Consider the following 16,613-nt stretch of genomic DNA (forward strand, 5'->3'; position numbering starts at 1 on the left):
AGAGAAACGGTCATTCTGGAGAGGAAGGGGCAGCCAGCTGGTCTAAGCAGAGGGAATGGCATGTGCAGACAAGGAATGACACGTATCTTCTGGGTGACCATGACCCAAAAGCCCACTAACACGGCACATGGACAAAAAATGAAAAATAAGATGACAGTGGACAAAAGTGAGAGATCAATAGAATTCTAGAATCTGGAAAGTGCAGAGATGGTAACTGAGCTAAGAAAAAATAGAATGAATGTGCCTGCACATCTCCTGTCAGAGGAGAAGTATGGTGTACAACCTCAAACAGCTCAAAGCTGGAGCTAGAAGGTGTAATACATGGCAGGGTCAAAAAAGGGGAAAATTCACTGAAATGTCTATACAACTGGGTGTGGTAACACACCTGTAATCCCGGCACTTGGGAGATTAATGCAGGAGAATGGTGAGTTCAAGGCCAGCCTGGACTATGGGCTACACAGTGAAATCAAGTCAAGGTGTGAGGTGTGGGGGAGTGGTAATGAAAGGAGGGGGCAACTCCTGAGCCTAGCATGATGGCCCATGCCTATAATCCAGCACTTAGAAACCTGAGGCAGGATTACAAGGCTGAGGCTAGCCTGGGCAATTTGTCAAGACAGGGAGGGAAAGAAGGAGAAAGGAAGAGGGGGGAGGGAAAATGGGGAAGAGGAGGGAGACGAGACAGAAGGGAGGTGGAAGGAGGGTAGTTAAAGGCATTTTTAGGGCTGTGATGGAGAAGCAGTGCTTAGAAGTGGTGTGGCATGAGACACCATCTCCGCCACTCTAGGCTAGCTTCTGGTCTTTCTTTTGAGGAGACTGTTTGCTTTTGCATCTGAAGGTTTCTCTTTTTACTTGAGAGCTCCATTTATCCAGAAGTTCTAGAAGTTTGTACAAGAGCAATTTTAGCATCTCCACCTGACAATCAAGGGAGTTGAGAAAACATGAGAGGCAAAACCAAGACTCACTGACGATCTGCATGGAAGCACAAGTATGAGGGAAGAAATGAATCAAGGACAGATGCCAGATTTCTGGCTTGTATAGTGTGGTGGTTTGAATGAGAATGGCCTTCACAGACTCAAATGTTTGAATACTTGGCCCCCAGTTGGTGGAACTGTTTGGGAAGGACTGGGAGGTGTGGCCTCATTGAAAGAAGTACATCACAGAGGGGGCAGGCTTTGAGGTTTCAAAAGACTAGCACCATTTCCCATTGTATGTGTCTTTTCTGTCTCTGTCTCTCTCTGTCTCTCTGTCTCTCTCTGTCTCTGTCTCTCTGTCTTTCTCTCTCTCTCTCTCTCTGCCTTGTGGTTACATCTCAAGATGTGAGCTGTCAGCTACTTCTTTAGTGCCATGCCTGCTTGCCTGCCTCATGCTCCCTGCCATGATGGTCTTTAGCCCTCTGAAACCATAAGCCCCAAATTAAATGTTTTCTTTTATAAGTTCCCTTGGTCATGGTGTTTAATCATAGCAATAGAGCAGCAATTAAGACAGGAGACCAAGATCTACCATTTATTTCAATGTTGGACTAAGAGAGAAGCACAGACTTTCAGAGAGAAAGCTATAGAGTTAAGTTTTCAACAGGATGACCAGGAGGCAAGTACACATGGTACCCATGGGGAGATGCCAGGAAAACAGCAGAAGGCAGGTGCAAGGGGCCCACAGGTGTGGAGGCTGGAGATGCCCTCCTGGCAGTCATCATCAGAATCATGGCCAAAGCAATGGCTAAGTGAGCTGGGGACAGCTTGCCTCCTGTGGGAATGCCCTGGGTTTGCTCCCAGCACTCTAACATACACATACATACATCTTCAAAGCAGTGGCTAAAATAATCTACAAAGAGAACATAGAAAGAGAAGAGAAGAGAAGCCACACAGAGAGGCCTAAGGCACGTCAGTGTTTGAGTTCAGGGAGAGGATGACAAGAAGGAACACCAGGGAAGGTCTGTAAGACTCAAGGAAAGGGCGGGAGGGATGGATGGCTCAGCAGTTAAGAGCACTGGCTGCTCTTCCAGAGAACCTGTGTTTAATTCCCAGCACCTACACAGTAGCTCACAACCATCTGTAGCTCTAGTTTCAGGGAATCCAACATCCTTTTCTGGCCTCTGTGAACTGCATGCACATGATGCAGACATACATGTAGGCAAAATATCCATATATATAAAATAAAAATAATTTCAAATTTTTTAGTTAAAAAAAAAAAACAAACCCTGGACACGTTAGAAAACTATCTTCTCACTTCTCTCCTTTAATCTACCCTCTGCCCTCCGCACCCCCACCACACCAAAAAAAAAAAACAAAAAACAAAGCAAAACAAACAAACCAACAACAACAGGGATTAAAAGGGCCCCAAGTGGGCCAACAAATAGCCCAGCAGGTAAGGGTGCTTGTTGTATAAGCCTGGTGACTGAGTTTAACCCTGAAACTCACATAAAATGGAGAGAGAACCAACTCCACAAAGTTGACCTCTGACCTCTACACACACACAAGTACCTGCATCCCCCCAACATATACATCATGCACATACACAGTAATAATAAGTTTTTTTAAAGTTAAAATAAAAAACAGAGCCCAAGGAGAACTCTAGAAATGGGGACTCTTCTCTCTCAAATTTTGGAGGTTGGGCATATGGCTTACTGTCAAATACTTGTCCAAGGTTACATCCTTATACCAATTTAAGGCTAGTTTGTTCGACACAGCTAGTTAAAAGATACACAACAAAATCCTGTTTAAAAACAAAACAAACAAACACTGCCACAGAGACAGAGGATTGCTGCAAGTCTGAAGCCAGCCTGGTCTACACACCGAGTTCCAGGCCAGTCAGAGCTACACAGAGAACCCTCTGTTAAGGAACCAAATCAGAGTAAAATGACAACGAAAAGCAAAAGCTGGGTAGGATCCAAGTCAGCAAGGCTCAGCAAGGATTGGCTCCAAGGGAGGAGGCGATCGTAATCCAGGGGACAGGTCTAAGAGCAGACACCGGTCTAAACAGAAGTGCAGGCGTCTAAGTGTGCAGTCTGGACTAGGCCTTATGCCCGGCCTTATCTAAACCAAGGGAGCTAAAGGTTAACGTTGTAATTACCAGCATTGGGTGGTGAGATACAAGTATTTCACTTCCTCATCTCCAGTTCACTAATTGCAAGCTTCCCAGCATTAGTGTCTACATGAGACTGAAGTCTAGAACAAGAAAAAAAAAAAAAACTGTATAAAATGTTCTAAGAAGGAGGGCTGGGGGCACAGCTCAGCCTAACACGTGTAAGACCTTGAGTTTCATGAACAAAAAAGTAAATACATCCAAGGAGTGCTGTGGATACAGGTCGGCGTTGGCACTTGCTTTGTGTGCTGTAGCCTTAGCACCAAAAAATAAGTATATATATGCTCAGATATCCAAAATATACTGAGAACACTTTTCAAACTCTCAACCATTCAAAAAACAAAAAACACACACATCTCTATTTAAAGCTGGGTGTGAGATGGGCCTGGTAGAGCAAGCCTGTAAGCCCAGCTACTGGAGAAACTGAGGCAGGTACTTCTCAAGGTCATGTCCTGCCTGAGCTACAATGACACTTGCTAGCCTGGCCAACTCAGTGAGACCCTGGTCTCAAAAAGAATTTTGAAAAAGGAGTAGGGGTGCATCTCAGTGGTAGAGAGCACTTACCAGTATGTGAGACCCTAAATTCTTGTTTATTTGTTTGCTTATTTTTTGAGACGGGTTTTTCCTTGTAGCCCTGGCTGTCCTGGAACTCACTGTGTAGACCAGGCTGGCCTCAAACTCACAGAGATCCGCCTGCATCCACCTCCTGAGTGCTGGGATTAAAGGCATGCGCCACCACACCTAGCTGTGGAACCCTAAATTCAGTCCCCCTTGTACATCAAAAAGAAGCTGAACAACTTGGAGAAAATCTGAACAGCTAGCACATCAAAGAGAACACACAGATGGCCAAACATATGAAAAGAAGCACATCAGATGCCACTAGATTGCAAATCAAAACAGTTAACAAGTAGTTTTGCTCATAACAGCCCAAACTAGGAAGCAAGCAAGATGCTGTTCGGGTAAACGGATTCATATCCTAAGGGAAGGGCCATACAAGACAGTGTTACTTAGCAATGAAGAGAAATGGGCACCAAGCCACCAAAGACAAGGAGGAACCCGAATCCACACTGCTAAGTGAAAGAAGGCAAACTGGAGAAGCCAGTGTACCACTTCCATCTAAAAGGTTTACTGTTTGCATTATGACAGTCGGATGAATATTCTGGAAGACCGAACTATGGAGATAGAAAAAAGATGAACAATTGGCAGGGGCTGCAGGAGGGGTGGATAGGTAGAGTATTTGACTTGGAGACAGTGTCTACTTTAAGAGGTGGATACACAGCACATGTTTGTGATAATCCACTAAGTGGCCAGGCACAGAGGTGCACACCTGTAATGCCAGGACTCAGGAATCTGAGCTGGATAGATCCTAAATTTATGTTCACAATTGAGACTATGTCTCCAACACTAACAACAGGGAACAGAGTAACCTGTGATGGAAACTGTGCTCCTTGTTACTAACAACATATAGCTGTTATTATCAATTGCAACAAATGTATCACACTAATGCAAGATGTTAACAATGGAGAAATTGAAGAGGGAAAGTAGGAGGTATTTTCTACTTCATGAGTCTGTCAACCTACCTGTATCCCAGCACTCAAGAAGCAGGGACAGGAGGACATTGAGTAACAGGCCCACTAAAGCTTAATAGCAAGACACTGCCTCAAACAAATTCGTGAGTGTGTGTGTGTGTGTGTGTGTGTGTGTGTGTGTGTGTGTGTTTGAAATGTATTAATTTAATTTTATGGAAAGCTTTAAAAAAAATAAAAACAAGCCTAGAGCTCAGGATGTAGCTCAGTTAGTAGAGTGTTTACCTAGCACACAAGAGGCCCTGAATTTGGTCTCTAGCACCACATAAACCAGATGTGGTGGCATATGCTGTAATCCTAGCACTTGAGAAGTAGAGGCAGGCAGATCTATGAGTTCAAGGCCAGCCTGGTCTACAGAGCAAATTCCAGCTCAGCAAGGGCCACACAATGAGATCTTGTCTCACAAAAAATAAACAAACAAAAAAACAGAAACAAAAATCAAGGTCATCCTCAGCTATACAATGAGTCTAGCCTGGGATAAAGACCCTATCCCTAACAACAACAAAACCCAGCATATCAGTCTAAGCCCAGAAATGTTGACTACACAAGCTTTTCTATTACATCTTATTAAAGTTAATTAACACACTGGGAAAATAGGTGAGAGCAACTGGCCTCATCCATCAGCTCCACACAGAGGGTGAAAACAATGTGAAATCAGGTCCAGCACGATGGCTCAGCAGGAAAGGTGCTGCTGCTAACCCGAACACCTAAATTCCATCCCTGGGACCCTCATGAGAAGAGGCAAGAACTGACTCCTGAAAGCTGTCCCCTGACCTCCACATGGGGATACATACACTCTAAATAAATTACTTTAATTAAAAAAAAGGTTTTTGTTTGTTTTTAGGAAAGGAATGGCAAAACTAGAAAGAAACACTATTCAGGTTTCTGGGAGAGCTTGTAACCTAAATTCTAAAACTCACACCCACAGAGAATGTGGCCTGAAGCAAGAATTCACCTGGGATCTCCCAGTCAATCACTCAGCCGGAGGGAACCCTGAGGGAACCCTGAGGGGGCCAAGATAACATCAGCATGCTCCAGTGAAAGTCCTTCCCTTTTTAAAGAGAGGACAGCAAAGTGAACACAGCAGATAATGGAGGAGACTACAAGCAGATAAGATTAACCAGTATCTGGTGGAACCTGTACAATCACAAGAAGGCAACAATGAGAAGTTAACTTTACTATGTATCTGACTTAAGCCAGTATTTCTTACAAAATTGAACTGCAATTCTACGCCAGAATTATCTTTAAAAATTATAGCTGGGTGTAGTGGTGCATGCCTTTAATCCCAGCACTCAGGAGGCAGAAGCAGATGTATCTCTGAGTTTGAGGCCAGCCTGGTCTACAGAGTGAGTTTTAGGACAGCCAGGGCTACACAGAGAAACCCTGTCTCGAAATAACACAACAAAAAAGGAAAGAAATCAGCCAAGAGCTCAGAAGCTATGAGAAAATGTTCCTGAACACCTGTCAGCAAACCCCAGACTAAACCCTGATCTGGTGACGTATGGTTCTATAAGTCAAGATTCATTCTCAGGAAAGTAAACACCAGGAAAAATCAAGAAGATAAAAAGAAATCTCCAAAGCATTTTATCTTCAAAACAGTAATTTCTGTTTGAAATCAGGACCTGACATCACTAATTTGAAGAATTTATGGCCCTTGTAAAAGTGTTTCTCAAACTAAGGACCAGTCTGTACAGTAATGCCTGGCAGAGGGGTTGAAATGGCCTTAGATCAATTTAATCAGAGTCATAGAATCAATATCTTTCCCCCACCCCACATCCTCAAATAGCACAAGAATTCTTTTAACAGTTCTCAAATACATTGCTCTTAGGACTCTCTATGACCTCAAAATTTGAGGACAATGTTTTGTTTACAGAGACCAAATTTATTAGACATGTAAGAACATACTTGTAATCCCAGCACTAAGGAAGCGGAGGCAGGAGGATTAACACAAATTTGAAGCCAGCCTAAGATATGAGTTCAAAGGTACCTGGGGATACAAGACCTTGACTCAAAACACTAAAAAGGAAAAAAAAAAAAAAAACTACTAGATATTATCTATCAATAGAAATTAAATGTATATGCCAGACAAAAACATCTGTAATCCCAGCACTCTGGAAGCTCCCTAAATTCAAGGCCAGCCTAGATTACATAGGAAAACATCGTTTCAAACAAAACAAAACAAAGTTCATTTGAACAATTAACTCAATGCACATTAACAGAAGTAACAGTGATGTCTTACGAAACGTAACCACATTTTCCGAAGGGGCAGAAATTAGTGGAAAAAGTGGCACCACTGAAAGTTTCTCAAATCTAGGGCTGGCGAGAGGGCTCAGCAGGGAAAGGTGCTTGCTGCACATATCTGGTAACCCAAGTTCCATCCCCAGAACCTGCATAAAAGCGGAAGGAGAGAACAGCATGCACAAAATTGCTCTCTGATCTCGACACACATGCCTACATAGGCACATCACACACACACACACACACACACACACACACACACACACACACACACACACAGAATCATAATAATAAATAATGCATTTATTTAAAAAGAAAGTTTTAGAAATCTAATTTAATTTCTGGTTCAATATTAAAGTGTTAAGGCTGGATGTGTGCTACCTCAAGCCTGTGATCCCAACACTTGAGAGGTGGAGGCAGAAAAATTAGGTGTTCAAGGCTAACGTGGGCTAGTACACAGCAAGCAAGTGTGAAGCCAGCCTACGATACATGAGATCCAAGAAGGGAAGGAGCTATTGGAGTCTCCTAACTGCTTGCACACATGTTGTTTTGGTGGAAGTACTCCAGTGGAAGCTGGCTTCACCGAGATATGGCAAATAGCAAAGAGAAGATTTTTTATACAATCTTTCAAGGTAATTTGGAGCCTTTAATGCTACTCAAAAAATTGGCAGGTGAAAGTTCCTAAAAGGTCAGGCAGGTGTGGAGTCTGGGGTCATTTGCAGCTACATTAATATCCACTCCATCTTGTATTTTCCATAGACTGTCCTCCTATGTGTTTTTGTAATATACACTAGTCACTTAGAAAACATTGGTTTTAAGATTTACAAACCTTCCAAATGCTGGTACATTTTATTCTCCATCATACAAAAAAAAAATCACATTTGTTAACACTGAAGAGTTATATTCATTAATATCAGGAAGCTATCAAATAGAGGTGTGAGTTTTCTCAATTTTAATTTTTACTCCTAAGCTCAATTTTTTTCTCTTTTCTTAAAGTTCAAATTTTACAAATTGCAAAAACATTGCCAGTTTTTTTCCCTTAGACAAATAACTTCTCTCATTTTTGAGACAGTGTCTACCACACCCCAGCTGTCATCCTTTGAGGGCTTTGCCCAGCTTAGGCATGTACTGGACCAGGCTGCACCCCAAACCCCTACAGAACACTTCTGCAGAAAAAGCGATCACTTTTTAATGAGCAAGCTTTACTTTGACAGCAGCTCTTTAAAAGGAACATAGAGGGATTGACATTTATTCATTTACTCACAGTTGGCATTTTAAGACAGGCTCTCATTCTGTAGCCCTGGCTAGCTGGCACTTGTTCTGCAGCCCAGATGCTCAAACTCACCACGATCCTCCTGTTTCTGCCCCCCAAGTACAAGGACTACAGGTGTGGCCCACCACAGTTAGCTTTTAGAACAGCTTTAGCTCACAGCATTCCCAATCCCTCCCGGCCTGGCACACGTGCAGTGTCCCCTCTATAGACACTCTGAACCACAGTTCATGTGAGAAAGGAATCTCTTGATGGCTCCATGACCCTGAGAATCTTCAATACGGTCATTAGGGCTTGAACGCCTCCCACACTGAGAACACTCCCCATCAGTATCCTATACAGAGCCTGCCCTGATGAATGAAGTCACACTGGATTTTTTTCCCATGTAATTAGGAATACACATTAAAGAGGCTAAGGTAAGGTAATGCTGAGAGTTCTTTAGGCTAAAGTGAAACCTATTAAAACAAAATATACATACACAATATATATTTATATAGATGTATGCTACAGAATGCTTTAATTATCTCACCCCTTTTATGCATGAGTTCATTTTGATTAATGTGAAAGAATTTGTTTTTCCTAAACACCTTGACAAAAAGAAGACCACAGCAAAACTGATTTGCCAGGGAAAGTCAGCCTTACATTAAATATTTATTGTGTCTAAACCACAAGCAGGAAAAAAAATTCAAAGGCTAACTATTTTAATGATAACTCACATTGTTTGGTTTACAGGAAAGGTAATTACACAGCTTGCATTTGGGTTTTGAGGTTTTTGGGATTTCGTGGAGGTGGGAGGGGAAGAAAAAGGAAAAGTCTAATGCATTTAGATTGGGGGGAGGAGAAGGGCTTGCTAAAAGCAACAAAATTAGCAGTAGATAAGATGTGGGAAAACACGCATTTTAGGAAGCGTTCACCTAAGCTGGTGCTGGGTCCAGACTCTCATACCGAGAACAGGAGGTTGGGACACCACAAACTAATCAAATCAATCAACCCTCAGGAAAGCAGGTGATACACGACGGGGGCAGGGTTTTGCTTCCCTAATCCCAATCAGTTTTCAGAAATGGCGTCTACAAAAACTACCCAAACATCCCCCTAATAATTTGCACCCCTCCTCCACAATAGGGAAGCCATTATTTATGAGAAGTTTTACTTTCTCTTTCAAGCGTGGCTGGCTTCTTCCTGCCCCAGATGGGGCCGATGGGTTGGATGGGCTGCGGGTTCTTTCCAGTCTTCTCCAAACCCAAAATTAAGGAGGTGAATGAATTTGGTTCATCCACACAGAAGCCAAGTTTTCCTTATCTGTAACACCATTCTGAACACTACTTAGCATTTAAAGAAAAGTTACAGTAATAGAAAAATAAAGCTTTACATGTCCGGCGAAGGACATCTGTGAACATCTGCACATCCATACACACACCCTCACACACGCTTGTCCACACATGTACAGATGTTAAGGGAGAAGTACCAGCTGCAGGGCACACAGCAAATCAACTTCACGAGGGTCATTCATGCCAGTATTTACCTGGCTGCCTCCTCCCATTTCCCTCCCTCCAAACCAAGTTCTGTACTAACTGATGTGGTGTCCTCCTGCCTACAGTCCCAGCTACTCAGGAGGCTGAAGCAGGAACTTCACAGCTTTCTAAAATATAAATATCAAAGAAAATGTAAAAGCTGACCCATTTTCCTTACCTAATTCAAACCAAGACTCCTCCTGTTAGCTTCTTCCTAAAACAAATTCAACCTAATCATTCCTCTACCCTTCAACTATTCAACAGGGAGGCAGAGGCGGGCAGACCTCTGTGAGTTTGATGCCAGCTTAGTCTACAGAGCGAGTTCCAGGTCTGCCACCACCAGAGCTACACACTGAAACTCTGTCTCCAAATAAGTCAATTAAAACAAAATAAATCAAAATTTTCAAATTTTGTATGGTACTGGAGACTGACTCCAAAGCTCTGTGCATGGCAAGCATGTACTCTACCACTGAGCTATATCTCTGGCCCTTTTTTCAAACATCTGAGACAGAATGGCAGCACATTCCAGGCTGGTCTCAAACACTCAGTCTTCTTGCCTCAGCCTTCAGCATTGCTGGGGTCACAGGAGTGTGTACGTGTGTGCACTCACACATCATGTTGCAGATAGGGACTTCAGGGGACCGCTTGTGGCTCAGTTCTCAACTTCCACCACATAGGTTCTAGGAATCAAACTCAGGTGGTCAGGCTTGGTGGCACCTTTACCCACTGAGCCATGCCACCAGCAACGCTCACCCACCACCACCCATTTCTCAAGACAGTGTCTCTCTCATACAGCCCAGGCTGGCCTCACACTCCCACTGTAGTCCAAGATGACCTTCAACTCTGATCTTGTCACCACTTCCCAAGTGCTGGGATTTTATAGGACAGTGCCACTATGTCAAGTTTACACAGTCCTGGGATGGAAGCCATGCTTTATGCATGAGAGAAGCATTCTACCAGCTCAGCCACGTTCCCAGCCTGTGGCTGTACTTCTGATGGCATGAGAAACTTCATGGGACTATTACTGAGTTGTGATCAACTTTTAATGTGTTGACTATTACTTAAAATAAATGGAGTGTAATCACAGATCTTTGAAGATGCAAAGAGGCTTACCATCAGGACCTCTGTGTAACAGGAATTTACAGTTTGCCATGTCTACATCTTTATGTGAAAACCTCCGTCTCTTCTACCACAGTGTAAATCCCCTGTCCCTATTCATTTAGTTTTTTCTCAGTAGGTCAAAATCTCCCAATTACTCTTTCTTTCCTTTGGGTCACTAATGGTACCATGAATCATAACTTGCCCGACTTTGTAGCTAGAGAGAGACTGCAGATTTTAATAATAATAATTAATAGTATTTGAATATTAGGTATGTTCTAGGCACTATGCAAAACACCTTATAACAAAGTATCCTCTTTTAGTCTTCACAACTACTCTGTGAGTGGGCCTAGTGGGTAGTTTGTGGACAAAGAAATTGAAACTAGAGAAGTTAAAGCAACCAGCCTAAGGACAAAGAGGGAGCCTGGCCTCACAGCAATTCTTTAAAATGCCACCCCAACTATACCTCGAAACCCTCAAGCACATTACCCAAGCGCTTGACATTGCGATGGTTACCTTAGGAGAGCTCAAATGTGAGTTTCTTGACTGATGCAATTAAAAGGTCAAAGGTCAGGCAAATTGTTCAGCGGTTAGTAAAGTCATTCATTACCATAGACAGAGCTAGCAGGAAGGAAAACCAAAGTCTGAACATCATTTTCTCCTGGGGGTAGACTTGCCTTCCATATTATTCTGTTGAGCTGTTAAAATGATTTTTAATAAATAGATCCAAGATAAACAGGTAAACTAAGAAAGTGTCCGGAGAAACACACATTACACTATTAAACAGGAAAATGAATTTAGCTTTTTACAACAGCATATATTACTTTTATGAAAAGAATACAACTTATTTGAAGGACAGTTCAAGGCAATGACAAACAGAAGCAAAGGAATAAGAGATGCGGCTCTGTGGCCTCCTTCCTCTGTTTCCTTCTCCTAAATTAAGAGTTTCCACTTATAGCCCCTGAACACACGGTGCTGTCTTAAGCTCTCCACAGCCATGCTCCTTCCACCTTGAATACAACTGTTTACTGCTCCTGCAGTAACTGTTTACTCATCCCACAGGCGCTCAGGTGTTCCCAGTAACAAGCCTTCCTGTACCCTTTCACCCCTGAAGAGAATGAACCTCTCTTTTCTTGGACCTTTACTAAGACCTTAGATACTCAGACGCTTGCTATGGACCAGCATGCTGTAAACATCTTAATGAATTTGCTTCACTTTGAGACAGTCTCCCTGGATAGCTCAAGCTGACCCTGGACTCAAGATGCTCCTGCCTCAGCCTCCTAACTGCTGGGATTATAGGCATGTGCCACTAGCTCATCTCTCATCTTTTTTTTTTAAAAACAGATAAGAAAACTGAGGCTCAGATTCTGACCGGGAAGCAGCCAATCCAGGATCCAAACCTAGATTTCTTTGTCTCTGTAGCTTAGTCTTGAACTCCAGTCCTTAGTCTACACTAAGCACATGCCCTGACCCTGATCTCCACGGGGGCAAAAAAAAAAAAAAAAAAAAAAAAAACCTATTACCCACCACTTCAGTTACATAAAAACTGGGGTGAGATTTTGAATATTCATGCTCCTTGGATCTTGCCCAGCTTTGGCTTTTTGCTACTGTTGTTTTGATCTGGTTTGGTTCATCGACACTGGGTTCTCTACATAGCCCTGGCTGTCCTGGAACTCAGTATGTAGACCCAGCTAGGCTCAAACTTGCTGCATTTCTTCTGCCTCTGTGCGAGTGTTTTTTCTTGAAACAGGGTTTCTTGAAAAGAATTTGCCACCAAATCTGGTCATCCCAACTATCTGCACCACAGCAAGCCAAGGCTCCCAAGCAGGACATTCTTTTCACCACCAAAGACAGCAAGGCAATGTCATCCTATGGTATCTCATAGGGGCTGAGCCACAACACCTGGAATCCTTCAAGATTTGGGGTTGTCCCTCAAGTACTCTTTAGATGAGTTTTTTAAAAAGACCCTAAAGTTTGGCTAGAACTTTAAAATACAAATGACATAAAAATGTGTTCTGTGGTTAGAGCACTTGCTTAGCAAGATAGGTTCCATCCCAACAGAAAGGGAGAGAAGGCAAGGGAGGGGAAGGGAAAGGCAGGAAGGGAGACACTGGTGTGATGTCTTACTCTCTTTAATGACACTAACTGGCTGTGTTAGATGATAAAGCATTCATCAAGTTGCCCCAATAGACTGCAGATTCTGCAGACAAGACATATCCTACCTACTTTCCTTGGCAGTTTCCACAAAGAGAGTACATATCCACTGAGTTGTACACCATCTCTCAGAAAACAGCAGTAAAAGGCTGGGGTTGGGCATCTAGAATGGTGTTCACTACCTCTGCCCTTCTCACATTTGAACACCAGGACATACAGAAGCCACCCACAAAAAAAAAAAAAAAAAAAAAAAAAGACATACAGAAGTCAAAAGAAAAGGAACTTTCTGCAGACAGAAATGGCTACTGACCACAAGGCTCTCTGGATTAAATGACACTGAGGTCACAGCTACCCTTTACCTAAAATTTGCCTAAACATCTCCATTAATAAATAGCTGAAGTTTGATAGTAAATTATCCTAACAAGAAAAAAAATTACTTCCCAAGTAAGACACAGAACAGGGCCAAGTGGTGGTGGTGCACACCTTTACTCCCAGCACTCTGAAGGCAGAGGCAGGCAGATCTCTGAGTTTAAGGCCAGCCTGGTCTACAGAGCGAGTTCCAGGACAGCCAGGACTATACAGAGAAACCCTGTCTCAAAAAAAAAAAAAAAAAAAAAAAAAAAAAAAGACACAGACCAGTAAGCTTGCTGGCAGTCACTAAGCATGTCCACTATGACACACTATGCCTTAGGCAAGTGTCTTGTCCTTTTGGCCTCAATTTCCTTATCTACAAAATGAGGTTAACATTCTGTGAACAACCTACCTCACAGGCCCTTTGAAGGTCCTCATGGTTGTGGATTATTTCTAAGTGGTTATTCGTCCCCAATGAACTACAGATAAAATAAAAGATTCATGATTCTGCTAATGGTTCTTTGTGGTGAGTGTGCTAACAGACGAAGAACAAGCCACTCAAACTTTTTTATTATTATTCCAGATTTTCTTTCCAATGGCTCTTCCAAAAGCCCTGGGTTTGATTCCCAGAACCCATATGTTGTCATCTATCTGTACCCCTAGTTCCAGAGGAGTCAATGAACTCTTCTGGCCTCCTTGGGCACTGGACACACATGGTGCACAGACATACATACAGGCAAAACACCCATACACATACAATAAAAATAAATAAAATCTAAAAAAAAAATTCTGCTAGTGTTCAGGTCTGGCACATACAATAATGAAACAAACATGTTGCCTCAAAGAATATAGACATTATTTAATATAAAAAGAAAAAATGGCTGGCTCAAGACCTACAGTCTAGTTCCACATAGATGGAGATGATTTATTATTTTGATAAATTCAAATCAATGCTTTACCTGCCAGCCCAACATTGACAATGCATACATGGAATAAATAAGCCCTTCAATATAGAAAAGAGCAGGTATAGACTATAGACATTTTGAATAAGAAAAAAATGACTAACCACTGACTGTATCAGCACACATAGCAATTGATACAACAGAGTGATGTGAACTAGGTATAAGAAAAAGTGACTTAGTGACTGTCTGAACTTGCTAACTTACTAACTCACAGCCACACACCCCAACAGGTAAAGTTTACACAGAGCTCAGTCAAGGCCAACCAGTCTTTGTTTCCCTATCTTCTGCATTTACCCAAGAGCTTGGCTCTGAGACAGAAAACTCCCACTCTTGATTGGCTCATTCTGTCCTGTGCAATTAAGCAACACCACAATCCAGTAAACGCAATGGCTCAATTATTTATTGTCTAGTCGAGTTTACCAGGTGTTTATGAGAGAACAATGTCAAAGAGGAAAGGGTTTGTTGCTCTTTAGAGCTGGTTTGACCAGGGATTTATTTTGAATTAAAAAAAAAAAAAAAAAAAAAAAAAAAAAAAAGATGTTTTTAACCAAAGTGAGGGGAAGCATAGTTTAACATAGAAAGTGGTGGGTGAGAATTTAGAAAGAACACGTTTGTCAATTTCCTATAGGAAATATGATTCTTATGAAAAAATCGTACCCACAACTAGCCAGCCCAAGAGGCTGTGGGGGGGGACACTAGTTCCCACCTCCTAAAGGGTACAGCTGGCTACTGAAGGAGCAGAAGCAGGGCAAGGCAAAGAAAGTGTCTCAGCACCGAGCCGCCAGGCCCAGCACGGGGGCGGGAAGGAGGCTCTTTCCAACTCCCCCCACCCCAGTGATCACCGCCCGGCCGGCGTGACAGCAGCTCTGGTGGCCCGAACGTCCCTAGCCTCCGGGAGCAGGCATTGGAAGGCCGTAGTTCACTTCTGCCACCCTCAGCCTAGAATGCCCTCGCCCCACGGTTCTACCCCCGGAACGCCTCACTCTCCCTCCGCATCTCCCCCTCGAAACTTCCAGCGCCCCTTCCCTTCCCAGGCCGGCTCCTGTCATCTGCGGAGCAGTCCCTGCCGGGCGACCCTCCGTGTCTCCTCCTACCCTTCCGCCTCACTTAAGTGTCCATTCACAGCTCTAAGCACCCCTAAAGCCGCAACCGCGCGACGCCCCGCGGTGTCCCCAGCTGGCATGCCGTCGGGGAGGTGGCCCCACCCTGCACCCCCTTCACCTGTCTCCCGGGCTGAGGCCCGACTGGCCGGGCTGCGCTGGCTCCAGGTGCGAGCAGCTGGGCTCCCGAGGGCCGCCTGGCCTCTCCTAGCCGACGCGGTCAGGCGACACCGAGCCGGGCACCGGTTGTGCCTCAGCGATCCGGTTAGGGCTCGTTCCCTCCGTCGCGACGTCGGAACCCCAGGCTCCCCCTCCCAGTCTACACTGCAGCTCCGGAAACCGCTGAATTACAGCCCCTCCAGCCAATCCCCACCCAGCTCCCAACTGGCCAAGACACGCCTCCGTGCATAATTAAAGAACGGCCAGCTGGCTAGGCCACCCTGAGGCCTCGGGGCGAGAGCTCTGCTCCCGAAGCCCCGCCCACCGACCAATGAGAAGCGCCTCTAGGAGAGAAGGCGGAGTCGAGAGGCGTCTAGGCACGCCCCCTGTGCAGGCTGTTCCGAGAGTTTCGTGCTCCTCCCTCCGCGATCGAGGGAAGAGCGGAGGCCCAGCTCACAAAAAGTCCGGGGGGAGGGAGGAGACATTAGTGGAATGTCCTGCTGAAAACTCAGCTGAGTTCCTGGCAGTGCGTGACGTCAAGACACTTTAAATGCCCTGATACGGCTGGCTTCTGCCCGCTCTCCCTTTTCCCGGCCCTTGGCACCACGTGGGGGCGAGACTGTGAGCCTCCTACCACGTGGGAATCAGCCAGTTAGGTAGTCTCCGGGTATCACCCCACATATGCATTTGGGGTTCTGGAGACATCAAAAAGAACATGGGTGACTCTTGACTGCTCTGAACTTCAATTTCTGTGTGAGTCTGGACATACACCAGGAAATATGACGTGGAAATAGAGTAATTACTAGATTGCGTGGGGGAGAATAGTGGATATAACCCAGTGCTGTGTTCCATCGCTTCAAGCATGAAACTCAACAGCAAGGCTTATTGGTCAGTTCACACAAATGCAGAAAGCGTACACATGACAGCTGACAGGAATACACAGGATTTGCCATTTCCACGTGTCTGAGTTTTGTGGGGTTTTTTTCATTACTTTGTTACACTGGCTCTTAAAATTCTGTAACAGAGTTTTGATCAATTTGTTTCCATTAAAAGATACTGATTGTAGGGGCTGGAGGGATTCCTCAGCAGTTTGGAGCACTGGC

At 44.0% G+C, this 16,613-nt stretch overlaps 1 protein-coding gene across 4 annotated transcripts in view; it reads right to left on the reverse strand.

Annotated features, from left to right (window-relative positions):
- Stat3 (signal transducer and activator of transcription 3) overlaps nt 1–15,669 on the reverse strand; it is a 54,147-nt gene extending 38,478 nt beyond the window's left edge. For all 4 annotated transcript variants that reach the window (XM_059271804.1, XM_059271802.1, XM_059271803.1 and 1 more), the window contains exon 1: nt 15,473–15,669. The gene's annotated coding sequence lies outside the window, so the exon portion shown is untranslated. The remainder of the gene's footprint in view (nt 1–15,472) is intronic.
- Nucleotides 15,670–16,613: the final 944 nt, after the last annotated feature.

Source organism: Peromyscus eremicus, chromosome 8a (genome assembly GCF_949786415.1).
Source record: "Peromyscus eremicus chromosome 8a, PerEre_H2_v1, whole genome shotgun sequence".
Lineage (NCBI taxonomy): Eukaryota > Metazoa > Chordata > Mammalia > Rodentia > Cricetidae > Peromyscus > Peromyscus eremicus.